The sequence below is a fragment of the Rhinopithecus roxellana genome, chromosome 3 (assembly GCF_007565055.1).
Source record: "Rhinopithecus roxellana isolate Shanxi Qingling chromosome 3, ASM756505v1, whole genome shotgun sequence".
NCBI classification, from domain to species: Eukaryota; Metazoa; Chordata; class Mammalia; order Primates; family Cercopithecidae; genus Rhinopithecus; species Rhinopithecus roxellana.
The window spans coordinates 132923122-132939056 of record NC_044551.1 but is presented as its reverse complement, the minus strand read 5'-3'; the positions used below and the strand labels follow the sequence as shown (position 1 = coordinate 132939056).

The 15935-nt window shown below is 37.5% G+C and overlaps 1 pseudogene; it reads right to left on the bottom strand.

Moving 5' to 3' along the window:
• Positions 1-201: 201 nt before the first annotated feature.
• Positions 202-15610, bottom strand: LOC104668661 (annotated as a pseudogene).
• Positions 15611-15935: the final 325 nt, after the last annotated feature.

Here is a 15935-nt window from a genome sequence, read left to right as displayed (position 1 = left end):
GGGAGTTTTTCTGTAGATAGGTCTTAGGGAGTCAGTTGGGTATGATGTGTTAACTTTCATTCTGGGTGGACTCAGTAGCATGGTCTCTGTGCAGTATATTAAACTATATCCTTGTCAGCAACACCTGTGACAGATTCAGTGGCCTAGTCTATGTGAGTTTATGATGATTGTGGCACAGTTTTGCTGGGTGTAGGGGAGATATCAGGCTGGATGCAGGAACAGATGTGGGTAGGCAAAGAAAATTGTCAGGCAGTCCTGTGGGCTTTCCGTGAAGGCAGTGGTTCCTGCTAGACTGGCTGCTGGACAGGGTACAGCTGGCTGAGCAGCTGTGTGGCTGTCTTTCTGGGAAAGTGGAGATACCACTGGACGGGCTATTAGATCAGGTGTACATGAACACAGCAGGGACAGGTGGTTCTGCAGCAGTCTGTTAGGGGAATGAAGCTACAGCCAGACAAGTAGTTGTGCTGGGCATAGGTGCATGTGAGCATGGCCATGACATGCAGCCTTGAGGAAGTCTGTTCACAGGTTCAAGCCACTGCAGCACTGGTTGTCAGGCCAGGTGCCATTGTATGCAGGTGCATGCAGGTACAGCAAGACTGGGTGGCCGTGCAGAAGTCTTTCCAGGGACATGTAGCCACCACTGGACCAGCTGTCAAGCTGGACACAGGTGAGCACAAGTATGGCAGGGCTGAGTTGATTTGCAGTGGTCTGTTGAGGGGATCGGATCACCATAGGACCAGCTTTCAGGCTGGACATGTGCAGGATAAGTGGACCAGTCCGTTGTTCAACACAAGTGTGCATGGGTGAGGCAGCCATTTGACTGTTTAGTGGCTACCCTATTGAGCGCTCTGCTTGTTCCCTGAAGGGGTGATGTGCCACATGGGTTTACATGTTGGGGTCTTATTCATTCCATCTGGCCTAGGCTCTTGGCAGCAACGGTCATGGTATTGCAGACACCAGTGTGAACGTGGTAATAAGATAATGGGACCTCAGCCATAGAAAGAATTGGTTGCTACTGGCCCCCGGGGAAGAATGCATTCTAGTAGTGTGTCCAGTTTCAAGATAAAGCTGAGCCATAACAGCTTAGTCCATGGGGGTGGAGACTGCTCAAGGTGGGCTTCTACTCTGAGGCAATGCAGCTGGACAACTCCTGGCTACTGTACAAAGTGGGGTAAAGGCCTATGAGGAGTGTGGGACTCTCCTGCACCCAGGATTGCTGGTGTTTGTGGCTGCCATGGGGACCTCTGGATATCTCCAGCTTACCTTTCCTTCATAAGATGTCTCCACTGACGCTGAGCTGAGCCGAGTGGAGGAGGCAGTGTGGCAAAGGCAGGATGTCTTGCTTACCTCTTTATGTTGCTATCCTGGTTTTCTGTGTGACACAGGTATTTTTGTCATTACCCTGGTGTTCTCCAGCATACTTCCTTAGTCATTGTACTCAAAATACAGTTGTTTACTCATTTTTTGGTTCCTTTTTGTAGGGAGGACAAGTACCAGGTAACTCTAGCCAGCCATTGTTGATGTCACTCTATTATTTATAAAATGTAAATAATGTCAATTCAGAAGAATAGACTTTCCTAAAATATCATCACAGAATTTTACTTCAGCCATAAGGTTCTCCATTCCATACATACCCATCTCTGTCTGTCTATCTACCTACCTACCTATCCCTACAAAGGGAAGGTAATGGTTTGAACATTTTACACCTATATTCATCCTCATATCTGTGTCTTGGCTCATTTCATTCCTCTTCCATCTGAACATTTTACACCTATATTCATCCTCATATCTGTGTCTTGGCTCATTTCATTCCTCTTCCATCATGCTCTTCCTCCTTTCCCAGACCTATTCTTAACTTCTCTTTCTTCAATCCAGAGGACAAAACTCACCCCTGCCAAGCTGCCTCTCTGTCTGGCTCATAGTAATCATTTCTCTGCGTCTTATCCCTGACACTGCATCCTTACAACCTGGAGGATAAATATTGGCTAAAATACAGTTACTAATGCATTTAAGCTTAATTGCTTTTAGAAGGAGAGCATTTATTACCTACTATTTAAGAATGATGATCAGCTAAGTATTTCATACCTTCTGACCACATTGTTCTTTGTTATTAGAAAAAGAAATTATCAAACTTCATAGATACACCTAGCTCATAAAATAATTATCTTTTTCAGAAAATGTATAAAGCTTGCTGTCACCACATGATGATGGTGATCTACTTAGATTACTGTATTTTTAAGACTCTGATTTTTTCCTTGAACCCTCATCAGGAGTTGTCAAGATGTGAATGACCCATAGGTCATTATTTTTCAAAATAATTGGGATTCCCTCAACTGTATAGTAGGTCTTGTTAAATATAAATCAAATGCAGAATTATATATCTTCATTTTGAAAAGTCTCTAGTATGAAACAGTATTATTCCCAACATAACTCTTCCTACTTCTCAGTATCATTCCACCACAGACACACACATACACACACAAACCCACTCACATTCCACAAAATACCCATTGATTTAAAAATAGCAATTATTATTTTTTTATGACAAAATATGTTCATGCAACTACTCAATAGCAAACTTGGAATTTTGATCATTTTATCCCCTCTCAAAAACACACTCTTTAAATGTGCATAGATTTAATTTTACTTATTCAAAGTTAGCCTCCAATTTCTTCTCAGATGAAACCTTTTCCTCATATCACTGTCATATGTAATTTTCATACCCATGTATTTTCTGTTAACCAAAAATAATAGTAGACTATAATCCTGAAGTTCAAAACAATTTTATCTGTGACTTTCAAGTTTAGCTTCTGTAAACCTGTCAATATCAATTATAACAGGAAGATTTTTTAATTGCTGTTTTCCCCAGGAGATTTTTTTTTATGAGAACCATCATAAATAAGAGGTAGAAATAGAATTACTACAAATAAGTACAAATAATTACAGCTACTATATGAAAACATTTTCAGGTATTAGACATAATCATTTCTGCTTGAGCTCCTGGAATAAATACTCAGATGAAGCAGTTTAAGTTGTATCTACTGTAAATGGGGGAAAAAAGAAAAATGGAATCCAGGAATCTTGTACACTTTTGTGCAAAAATAAGTTTTATATGAGATCAAGGTTGGTTCTCATATTATCAGTTTGTCAAATAATCTACAAATTAATTTCTTTCTCTTTTTATTTTTTATTTTTTTGGCTGTTGTTGTTTTTGAGATGGAGTCTCACTCTGTCGTCCTGGAGTGCAATGGCCGATCTCGGCTCACTGCAACCCCTTTCTCTTGGGTTCAAGCCACTCTCCTGCCTCAGCCTCCCGAGTAGCTGGGATTACAGGCAACTGCCGCCATGCCCAGCTAATTTTTTGTATTTTTAGTAGAGACGGGGCTTCACTATGTTGGCCAGGCTGGTCTCGAACTCCTGACCTCGTGATCTGCCCGCGTCAGCCTCCCATACAAATGAATTTCTTGAAGACTAAGATGACTGTTTCCTATCAAGTACTTTTAATTTCCAAACTTTAAAAGTAGGAACATGAGAGAATTCTGTGTATTCCACTGTTAAATATGAACAAATTATTGTTCATATGAGAGAGTTCTGTGTATTTCACTGTCAAATGTGAAAAAACTATTGTTCATCTTTAACAGTGAAATAGAATTCTGTCATGTTCCTACTTTTAAGATTTATTTTTCCTTTATAGCAAGGAAAAGGAAAAAAGATATAACTTACTCCTGTGTTTTTTTAATTCATTTCAGTTACACACTTTCCCTTCTTAATTTCTCTCAAAAGGCTTAGAACGTTTAATTACACCTGCTGGAGTGATACCACCAGTGGCACTTCCCCAGAATGGTGCCCTGTGTTTGCAGTGATACAGACTACTATCTCTATACTCCTCTGAACGCCTGATTATATCTGACATCAGAAGAGTGGCCACAATAAACTTTCTTCATGCCCACTGTGGTAAGATGTAGAAACTTGGGGCTCTGTGTCGTTGTGTTTCTTACCCAGCCCAATGGAACTCAGAATAGAATCTTTGTCCTACTACAGATGGTCAACAGACTGGAGTGTGCCAGTAATCTGAGAAGAGGCCAAACTTATTTTAATTACAAATTACTCCATCACTCCACATTTATCTCTCTGTACCTGTAGTAAATGCAACAGACAAGTTAATATACATTATTTAAATAACCATCAAAACCTTTCCTGCTTCAGCACTCTCCACCTTTCTCTGGAAACCCTGTAGGTTTGTAGGGATTTATAACTGCAAGTGCCTGAAGTCAAGTTTCAGTTCTAGCAAATGTGGGGTAGAACAAGCTGATCAGACATTGGAACAACAAAGACAGGAGGATTAAGGCAGTCTGTGAGGATGAAAGCATAAAGAGATCTTGGGGGAAAATAGCTTGAGAAGAGTCTTTTAAAAATCAAACAGAAAAACTCTCATCAGTTGGTTCTTATTTCTTTTTTAAAAATGTAGCAACATGTGCAAGAAGTTTTATATATCAAGTTATATCTCCCATTCTTAAAAAAAGAATTAAAAGGCAAGCAGTTTAATAACCCTTCAGCATTTTCCCCAAAGTTATTTAGCATTCTTGTCATTAGAAAAACAATAATTTCAGGACATTTTCCAGGAAAAATACACAGAACTGGAAGGAAATGCATATGCCCATGTGGAAATACTTAAGTTCTTCTCCCATATTGAAACTGTCTGTGCATTCATAGAGAACTCATGACATAATTCCTTGTTATGTATACAATTTTTTGTTCAACAATGCCAAAAAGTGATAACTTGGAGACTGAGAATTAGACTGACGGTCACCTGTCATTCATTGTCCTTTATTCTGACATCCTCAGGCATTCAGGCATGGATTTATGGGTATTTCACCCCTTTCTCTTTATTTTTAAAGGGGTTGGGGGATGGGGGAGAATATCACAGGATTCAGTTCTGAATAGACTTTTGTTTTGCTCTTTCTTTTACCTCTTGACTGTGTCAAATGCAGTGTGTCTCCCATGCAGTTTCTCTCTTTAGAGAGCCTTGGCTTGGCCAGCTAGTTAGTATTCAGAGACAAGGCAAAGAGGATAAAATTCTTCTCTCTGCTTGCTGAGACTGCAAATAAGCAATTAGACTAAAAGCAATGTATTGGAGAAAGAAGGACATTGCAGATATCCTTGTTGACTGGAACCTGCCAATATAACTTTAAAATTATAGAAACTTCATACCAGGGAGAAATAGTCACTTAGAGGCATGTAAGTTGGTTAAGACACTAAGTCAGTATTTGCTACAGACATTTCTGCAGTGTAATGTATTCTGTGAACTGTAAAATTTTCCATTTAATCCTGTTTCCTTATTATAATGAGAAACAAATGGGTGAAATTAGCAATGGTGATAGAAAATTCAACCTTTTATTGCATTGCATGTTATGAAAACATTTTCTAGATTGGCATGTTCCTCCCATTTTCATTTGAGCTCACTTTAAAGGATTGTAATGGAAGGCTGAAGGTTACAAACTGTTTTATGTCTGACCAAGCAGTATGATGTAGCTCTGCTGCATAGTTCTGTGAAAGGTTTAAAACAATATATGCCACCCATTTTCTGGTTATCAGTGATGGCATGTGAGCTAGTTCTTAAAACTCTTTCTTACTCCCTTCTTTAATATAGGTATCTTATGCTGTATTCTAGTGATTGATGCACTTCCCTTGCAATGCACAAATGTATTCACTCGGTTAGTAAGACTGGGATTACCTAATTCCATTATGTGATAGACAGATTAGTCTCAAGTATGCCTTCAAGATTGCACAATTGATGGGAAGAGGCATGTAGACCTTCTTGATTAGCTATCCATTCCTTTTCCTCTTCCCACCCCCATCCTTCCAAACCACGTTTCCCAAAAGTTGAGAAATGCTAGCCTGATGAATTTATTTTTACACATTCTAAGCCAGGAAAAAGAAAGGAATCTGGATTATTGACATTCTTTACCGGAACTACAGTAGACTAGAGTTAGCAGAAAAAACTGCTAATCATCACAGTTTTCGTGTTGGAAGCAATTTGCCTATAATTAGTAAGTTGATAAATACCAACAAAATGGGTGCTAAAACGAACAACTCTTGTGCTGAGAGACATTTGACTCTACATTACACTTTGCATTTTTATATATGCAGCATTACATTTTGTTACAAAGAGCGACAACTTTAGTGGCAGCTGAAGCACTCTAATCTGTCTTCTGAAGAAAAGCAGACATACATCTTAATATAACAACTTCTTTTATAAAACGTATCTGTTTTTTCAAGGAATAAGCAATGCATGGATAAGAAAAGAAGTTGGTGTTTTATTTATTTTATATAAAATGGTAACAGATGATGGAGGACTTGTTTTGCTAGATAAGAAAATGCTATCGCACATAAGATTAAATGGTACCAGTGACTTAGGGTATATTCTTCATTGGTAATACCAAATTCACATTTGTTTGCAGATATTTGTGTTCTGCATTTCATATAAAACAGCTATTTTACTAAATGTTTAACTCCATATAAAATCAAACCCATGACCGTTTTTGTTTAAGTCAAACAAGGAAATGCATCTGGTGTGCTAAAAAGTGAGACAAACATTTTATTCAAACAAACAAGATATAATATAGTTTATCTTCAAACAAACAAGATATAATATAGTTTATCTTTGAAACCAAACATATTTAAATATTTGAAATGTTTTAATAAATGCTAGCTTTTGTAAGTGTCTAAATCATAATAGATGCTTTATACATAATAAATAAAAGAATATGATGGCTTTTTCAGTGGTATACTGAAATTCTTGTTCTTTCATAGCTAGCAGAAAACATAATTTCACAACAAATTCAATCTGTACAATCTGATAGAACAAAAGAGGTTATCCCAAGAAAGAAATAGTGAGGGTATAAGGAAACTTCTTTGTGTGAATGTGGTAGAGAAGACTACATCTTTCTAGTGTAGTAAGTCTTTCTAGTAAGACTACATCTTACTATTTTTAAATAGTAACTAGTATTTATGGTCAATTTCAGGAGCATCCTTATCTACAGCCCCTTTACTAGTAACTTGATTAGCAGATGTGGGTATCAGAGAACTTGCAGTGTCTTTATACCATAGACCATGTGGTGAATGGATTGATTACCTCTTATCAAGTAACTTCTAATATAATTTTTGATATCTTTGATTTATTTTTTTCTTTCCCATTAAACAATATATTTGGTATTCCCAAGCAATGGATCAGACAGTAAGAAATGGCCACAGGAAAGTAAATACATGTTTTTCTTCCCCTCTTCAGAATATTCTACAGTGGGTGGTAAAATAATTAAGCCCTTTCAAAGTCATGTAAAGTATCCCAAATATGTCAGAGGAAAAAGAAGAGGCTGCAATTTATTATTTTTCTGCAATAAATCAACATGAAAGAGAACATTTTAATGGACCAAGTAGCTTTGTTTTCATTTACAATTCGTGTCAATAATTTTATACCATGAGCACTTTGCTTATTTGAGATGTATCTGCCATCAGGAACAGCTTGATTATTATGAAACAAAAAAGGAAACATTTTGAGGAAGCATATATTGCAGTTATTTGTGAAGTATACGTTTCATCTCATTTATCATTATTATTATTATTACTATTCATCCTAGTTGAAACTTGGGCTTCAATTCATGGAGTATATATGCTTTTAATGATGATTTATGTGTAAGTTTGAATCAAAATTTATTTTGTACATGTAAATTCTTCACAGTTTAGTATTGTACTAACAAAACAAAATATTTTCAGATCTTTGGAAAAGCTTTTCTCTTACCTATTTTCCAAGATTAAGAACAATATATTTGCAGACAGTCTGAGATTAAAGAGGGAAGCTATGCAGCTTGACCTGGTCAATTTTGCTGTCATTTTTTTGGTCCAATATTATTTAATTTATTTCTTTCAACATATGACTGCATTTAAGAGATCCCAATGCTTTGCAAGTGTCATATAACCTATCTTCTTGGAATATTTCTTTCTTTCTAAAATAAAGTTGTATATAGTGAGCTGCAAGAGCCTTTCTTTGTGCTTGGTTTCTTCCCAACCTTTTTTTTTTTTTGCCATTCAAAAACAATGCTGACATATGCATGAAATGACAAATAGCATTAGTGTAATAAAGGAGTTTAACCAAACCTAAGGCACAGTCATACATTAAATTGTTTCTAAAAATACTGACCTAAGCGCCTCTATGAGTTGTTATAAGTACAATTTGAAGAAAAAAAAAAGACATTTGGAAGTGAGATGTGCTCTCCTTTGTAGCCTACATAATTGCTGGCTTGCCATCATATTTGCTTGAGATGGCTTTGTCAGATATTATTTCATGTCTCTTTGTCAAAAGGGAAGGTTTTGAAGCCTTTTTTCTCCATCTGGACGACTGCTGTCAGGTCTCAGACCAAGCCTCCCAGGGCTAGAGCACTGTGTCCAAAAAGCTTTTGGTAAAAAGCCTTCAAGCAGTCCAGCCCCTCATTTCCACTCACCAGATCAACACATATGTTTTATCAAAAGAAAAATTCTAACATTTCAACATAAGTTTCAAACACCAGAACTGAAACTTAGTGACTATTTTTCATTAAGACATAGTGTTGAATAACTCTTAGCATACAGAATTACCGATGCAGAATGTAATCTAATACAACAGTTATGTCATCTTCCTTGGTAAGTAGTGATTTTCTAGAAATTGATGATTTACAAAGATATTCTAAAAATGGTTGGCATCTCTAAGTAGATGTTTTTCCAACACATAGTAATACTCTAGAGGGTAAGATGGAGTAAAAACAAGTTTATTTTTCATTCATTTACTTCTTCCAGAGAAATTAAGTATAAAGATCATGGTAAAGCTTATCATATCAGCAAGCAAAAACAGGAAAAGAAAGTAATTGTAGGACATACAATAACATAACTATTTTCTGCACAGATCCAACTAGGTGGAGAACTGTTCAATTAGGACCCACAGTTACTTTTAATGACAGTTGTTGTGGAATAAGTGGAAACATCTGTTACCACGAACCACCACAGTGGCTACACATGAAAAACCCATTCTCTCTTCTATTGATTGGGACTGGTCTTTGTGGAATATTCTTATTAGTATGTTTAGAACAACCATGCAGATCTCTAAGCCAAATTAATTATTCTTGGCATTCCCAAGAAATGATCCTACAGTCATTTTTTTTACCAAAGGCAGGGAGCAGGGGAATCCTTTCTCTGTGCGTGTTTTATGATGGTTCCTCATGCCTAATTGTCCTACTGTATGTTGCCCTATTTTACCAGCTACAGTCTGAATTCATTCCCATCTTCTCCTTAAAAGTTTGAAACCCCCTAGTGACAGGAATATTAATGTGCCAACACTGTCATATCTATTTCAGCTCATACATATGCAATGTCTTTGTTTTCAAAGATTTATGTCAGACTTTGCTGAAGTGAGGTATTCTACCATTTTAGATAATAGCATGCCAAAGTGATGTTATCAGCCACATTCAGCACTCACTCAAGCAAACGGGAGGAGCATCCTTCCTTCATGGCTTAAACTCATAGAAACTGTTATTTATCCTTATTTGATGAGAAAATCTTTCAGGGGAAATGGTGTATTTTTAGAAGAAGATTATGGCCATCCTGTGGATTATCTTTTAATTAAGAATGGATGATTTGTGCCCACTCTGCTGTAGCAAATGTCTTGCTGCTAATGAAGTTTAAAAAGACTTACTTTATTTAATTATAGCTAATCACCAGGGTAAAATGTGAAATTTTCTTTGATCCTACATGTATTGTGGTAATCCCCATGGCAGATAGCATCTCCTCAAAATGTTTTGAGTTTTTCAGCCGGTCACAACTTGGCAAAAGGTGGAACAACCTTACGCTAAAGAATTTCTTTCATTTCCTCTGTAGTTGCCTACCCTGGCATAAAAAATACGTGAAATTTTCTTACAAGCTGAGATGGCCCCTGAGACAGAGAGTGTTGAAATATTCAAATATTTGAATATTTTACTTTGTTCAGTATTCAGAACAGGGTTCTTTACTCTTGTTCAATGATTCTATTTAACCAACATTATTGGACACTCTCAATGTGCCAAATGCTGTTCCAGGCACTAGGAACAGAGAGAGATGAAGAGAATGTATAGAGTCCCACTATTAACTAACCTTTAAAGATGAACAGTGTTTACTTTCTACTGTATTTAGTCCATGTGGACATAAATAGATGAGTGTGCTTTAAAACCAAAAAATGTTTTTGCCATTGGTTTGGTTTGTTTTTAAATAATCGGTTTGGAATTACTTACTCAAGCCTTGTAACATCAAGCAGGACTATCTTTTTCATTGTGTATCTCTTCTGTCTCTTTCCTATGGAAAGTACAATATGTTAACTCCCATTTTCTGCCCTTATTCTTTCCTGAATCTCAAAGAAAATTATTTTGAGGATACATATTAAGCCACTCTTCGTTCTAGGTAATACCTATCTATGAGTTTTCATCCTCATAAACATACAAACTTAATCATTTTCACCAAAAGTAGAGTGTCATTCTTTGGTATGCTTTCTAATATTTACTCTTTCCAAAGTAAATTACATGTTTTTCCCTGAAGTAAAAGCCCATCGCCAAAATTGATTTGTGTGTTTTAGTGTGTTTTATGTTTTTAATCTCAAAGAGGTCATCTTGTTCTTTTTCAAAAAGTACCTCCCTTCTTCCTTTTTTGTTTTTGTTCTGTAGTCTTCAGTCCACGTGACCCAGCTGACGTTGACTGGTCCTGAATAAAGGCCCTGAAGGGCAAGGTCATGCTGGCTCCTTGGGAGAGAACAGAACTGCGGATGGAAAGCAGAGGGGACAAAGGCCAGCAGAGACCTGTGTCTGACAGAAGAGGGCACCAGCAAACTGACCTACTCACCCCAGCTGCTGACCCCCACTCTAACCTGGGATCAAGCCAGCAGCTGAGCACAATAGATAGACTGGGTTCTTTTTGAAAAACAAAATTTTCCTGCAACATGAGTATGTCTAAACTAACTAATCAAAATGAAAGAAATACATGTCTTAGTATACCTTTTCATGATTTGATAATTGGCCATTTTCAAGAACATCATGAAACCCCAGCCGTTCCACTAAAATAATTCTCACTAAGGAGGGGCAGTTAGTAAAAGATAAACAATTCCTTTGAAAAGTAAATAAATTATCTATCAAACTGTTACTCTATCTATAACTTTAAAAGAAAAAAAGTCATCTGGGCAGAATTATTGGCTTCACATCTTCAAATGTGTTCTACTTTGTTTAACAAATTGAAGTTTCAATGCGTTCTTTTGGTTTGCCAGGATTGAAGCAGATTTAAAGTAGGTTTGTTGTCAAATCAGTGTATGGGTCTCTATCTCACACCTAGGCTTCCATTATCACACAATGATGAGCACTCTCTTCCCACCACCTCCATATAAACGCTTAAACACATCCCTTCCCTGCATACTTCCCACTGCCCACACTCACGTAGTAATTTATATGCCACTTTACCCAGAACTCCCTCCATTCTAGTAGGAAGCATTTAGACTTACAAAGTGATTGAGGTTGGAGGAAGTTCTTCCAAAGTGCAATTCATGTGTCTTTAAAAAAAAAAATTAAACACTATAAAGTAGGAGAAGCAAAACAGAATTTGCGGTTAGTTCCTGTAATATGTTAAACATCTGCAGTTTTGTCTCTTCATCGGGATGCGGGGTTGTGCTGTAGTCACATCCTGATAACATCTGCACATTACTGATAGCTTTTGCTTTATTCTTTATGGTCTGCTGATGAGAGATTCTTTAACATTCCTTCAGTCATCAAGACCCCAGTTGGATTTCTTTGCTTGTGACAGCCTTAAAGGTGGTTTCATTTACATTTGCTAAAATGTCACAATATAGGAAGATATTTTCAGTTTGATGTTTCATCCCTTCCTTTTTTTATCCGGATGCTAGTTTTAGCTTTTCAAATGAATGTCGAACTCAAAATAGATTTTCCATGAAATATATTTTGTCTGATTTTTGGAACACCATGTCTGCAGCAGAAGACTTATTTTTTTTTTTTTTCCAAAAAAGTTTTCAACAAGGAATGGCACCTCTCTACTCCTGCTTGCATTGCAACAACAGCTACCATGCCATGAAAGGGCTAGCTTGTTTAACATCCAGTAACACAGAATGTACGACTAGTTTAAAGGTCAGGCACTGACAGGATGGGAGCTGTTTTTGCTTCCCTAATGACCCCAATTACATCAGAGCCGAGCAAATAGTCAATAAACAGTGGCACTAACATATGTAGAAAAATTGTTTATTTTACATTTCCAAGACAATTAGCAGTCCCCTCTCTGGTTCCAGGAAGACTTTGAGATCCTAGAGGTTTTAAATGAATGAGACCATGAAAAGTAATATAGAATATTCAAGTAAATAATCTTGGGCCATATGAAAGCATTATTTATAATGCTGAATACATTTTTCTTGATGTAGCAAGCGAGTGGTCAATGGCAATACATAAGACAACTGTAAAGAGCTCCATAAACAATAAATTCTAAAAAGATTACTTGGTTTTGAGAGTTAATTTTCTTGAACAATTTATTGGAGATTTTTCATTCCCCACTTGGGATTCATAGAGTTGAATAAGAGCTTTCACTGACATTCATTTTTAAAGTTAAGGTGATAAAACATTTTTTTTTCCATTTTATAATATTCAGAGATTTTTATATATTGTATTGATTTCTAATGTAATGCTATTGAAGTTAGGGAATACTCAATCAGATTTCCTTTTTTTTTTTTTTTTTTTTTTTTTTTTTTTTTTTTTTTAATTTGTTGAGACTTCTTTTGGTCTATCCAGTTGCCTATATTGGTGAATTTCTCACATATACTTGAAAAGGACGTGTATTTTGCAGTGTTGGGTGAAATGTTCTATAAATGTTATTTAGGCCAGATATGTTGACAGTACTGTTTAAATTTTCTATCTCTTTATCAATATTCTTGGTCTAGATAGTATATCAGTTACTAATAGTGGAGTGTTAAAAATGCCCAACTGTGATTATTGATTTGAGAATATCTTGTTTCACTTCACAGATTTTGAAACTTTTTTATTGGGCACATACACATTTAAGATATGTCTTTCTGATGAATTGACCCTTTTATCATTAGGAAGTGTCCTCTTTATTTCTGGCAATTTTCCTTGTCTGGAGGTTTACTTTGTCTGATATTAATATAACCACACAAGCTAGGAAACACAGATTTTTTTCAATTGTCTGGCTACATTTGTGGGTCAAATATTTAAGAAAGAGTGCATCAGCTTACCTGTCAGCTTGCATTCCCATAAATATCAACCACAAGAGAGAGTTTATCGTTTCTCATGGGTAAGCCATGGCCTTCTGACACAGGAGCAATGAGGGAAAGAGAAATTAAATGAAACGGAAAAAAAAATGAGTTAGAATGTGACACAAAATAAATCAGAATATAATTTGTATTACTTAGAAAATTCACATCTGTAATTTTTAGAAGTATTTTAATATTTACTGAAAATTTGTACTTCACTATCAGCTGTAGGGGATTGAACAGTATCCTCCCAAAATTTATATCCACCCAGAACCTCAGAGTGTGACCTTATTTGGAAATAGGGTTTTATAGATATAATTAAGTTAAAAGGAGGACATTCTGGATTAGGGTGAACCCTAAGTCCAGTGACTAGTATCCTTATAAGACAGACACACAGAGGCATGCACAGAAAAGAAGGCCATCTGAAGATGGAGGCAGAGATCAGAATGATGAAGCTACAAGCCAAGGAACATCAGAAACTCGGAGAATGGTAAGAAAAAATTATTTTCTAGACCATTTAGATGGAGCATGGCTCTGTCAACACCTTGATTTTTGAACATCTAACCTCCCAAGTTGTGAGAGAATAAATGTTTGTTGTTATAACCCACCCAGTTGGTCATATTTTTTGTGGCAGCCCTATGTGTGCCCTGAAAACTATCAGAGCTATCTCAATTAGCAAATATTCTATCGTATTTGTTAGCTTGAACTGTCATAACAAAATACTATAGACTGGATGGCTTAAACAATGGGAATTTATCTCTTACAGTTCTGGAGGTTGGGAAGTCCAAAATCAAGGTGCAAGACAATTCATTTCTCTGATGACAGTGCTCTTCCTGGCACATAGCTGGCTCCCATACGAAGGTCTCAGAGTTGTCAGCAATATCCTCATTGTTGATGTCCATGCCATACCATGTGCCTCTCTGGGCATGCTATGCCCTCAGCTTGTTAAGAATGCTTGTGGTATCAAAGCCAGTATTGTCGCATGGCTGCCATAGGATATCTCGAAGACCTTAGCATACACCCCAATCCAGCTGCTGCATTCCTGGAATAGTCCTTGCTAATCCCACAGGTACTTGAAGAGCTTTATCTCAATGGCCCCACCACCAGCCACCACCAAATCATTTTCGATGGTCCTCCTGACAATCATGATGGCATTAGGCATGAACTGTTCTGTCTCCTCCATAAGCTGTGGCATCACTGTGTAGGATAAAGGTGTATGTCTTGGCCTTGGGAGGCCAGTAAAGAAATTATACCTCTCACCTCTAGTCAGGGTCTCCTCAAACACCTGGAAGCTGCCCAGCATGTCTGCTGACAGAGCATTCACAGTGGTCTGGATTGACCCTCTGTAGGCCATCATTGTCCTCTTCAGATCCTTCTCAGGTACTTGGCCAGCACAGAATCTGCCCCTGTGAGCAAAGTACTGAGTGACCACATTCCCATTGGAAAGTTTGGACAAGACAACTTTGGCTCCACAATGATGGATCCTCGCTAACTTGTCATGGAGAATGTTCCACTCAGCATCAACAATTGCCTGGTAATTCCCCATTGTGAGGACTCTGATCTCAGCATTATCTTTCTCAACTTTCAACTCAAGCTCAACATTTAAAAGTGCGATCTTGGGATTATGGCACTTTTGTGGTTGCATTTCCAACCCAGCATGAAAGAAATTCTTGAATGCAACACCAGCTACCAGATGGGAATCCTCTAGGGCTCCACCCTGTATCTTCTTGATTCCAAACATTTTAAGCTGCAGCAAACCATCGAGTATCATCACTGCATCAACCACCATCTTTGCAAAGAAGGCTTTCTGCTGGGAGATGAGCTTGGAGCTCAGAGCAGGATGGCACATTTCTCCAAACAGCTTCTTCTGCTCCGCTTTTTCTGTCTTCTTCATGGTCACAGTGATCTCTTTGCTATCATTAACTGCCCATTGGATGGCTGTTCAGAAAGCTGGAATGATGATCTTCGGGTGCAAACCTTCTTCTACATAAGGTTTCACCTGCTTCAGAAACTCTGCAGCCAGCAAGGTCACTGAGGTGGTGCCATTACTCACCTCAGCATCTTGATATTTGGCAATGCCCATTGAAGTCTTTGTTGCAGGATGGACAACTTCGAGATGCTTCAGGAAAATTGTTGCTTGCCTCTGCCATCCATAATAAGGTTATCTGCACCATAAGAACCCAGGGTGGTTCTTCCACTCTCAGCAATCACGTGTCAGGCACTGATGTTACTCACAAGCTGGGGGATGCCTTGGGAACTATCAGTCCCTTCTTCCAACAGGATAACTGCTGTGGGCATCATTTGAGAAGCTTATTCAGTGGCCAACTGCTCCTCCTCTCTTCACTGTGTCCTGGCTACCCAGCAACCCACAGTGCCCTGTACCCACATGCACTTTTTGTTACAGCATATATCAAATAAAGTTTTCACTGCAGTTTTGAGTATGTGTCTCTGTTAGGTGCAGTCCACATGTCTTTTATTTTGTAAGCAATTGGATTAACTACTGTATTTTGCTATCATGTGAATATTTGAGATCATACCAGAAGTTACCAACTGCTATGACTCAATTTTGAGGTATTTGGCATGCAAATTATCTCAAGGACTCTTCCGGTCTCCGAATCTATGGACT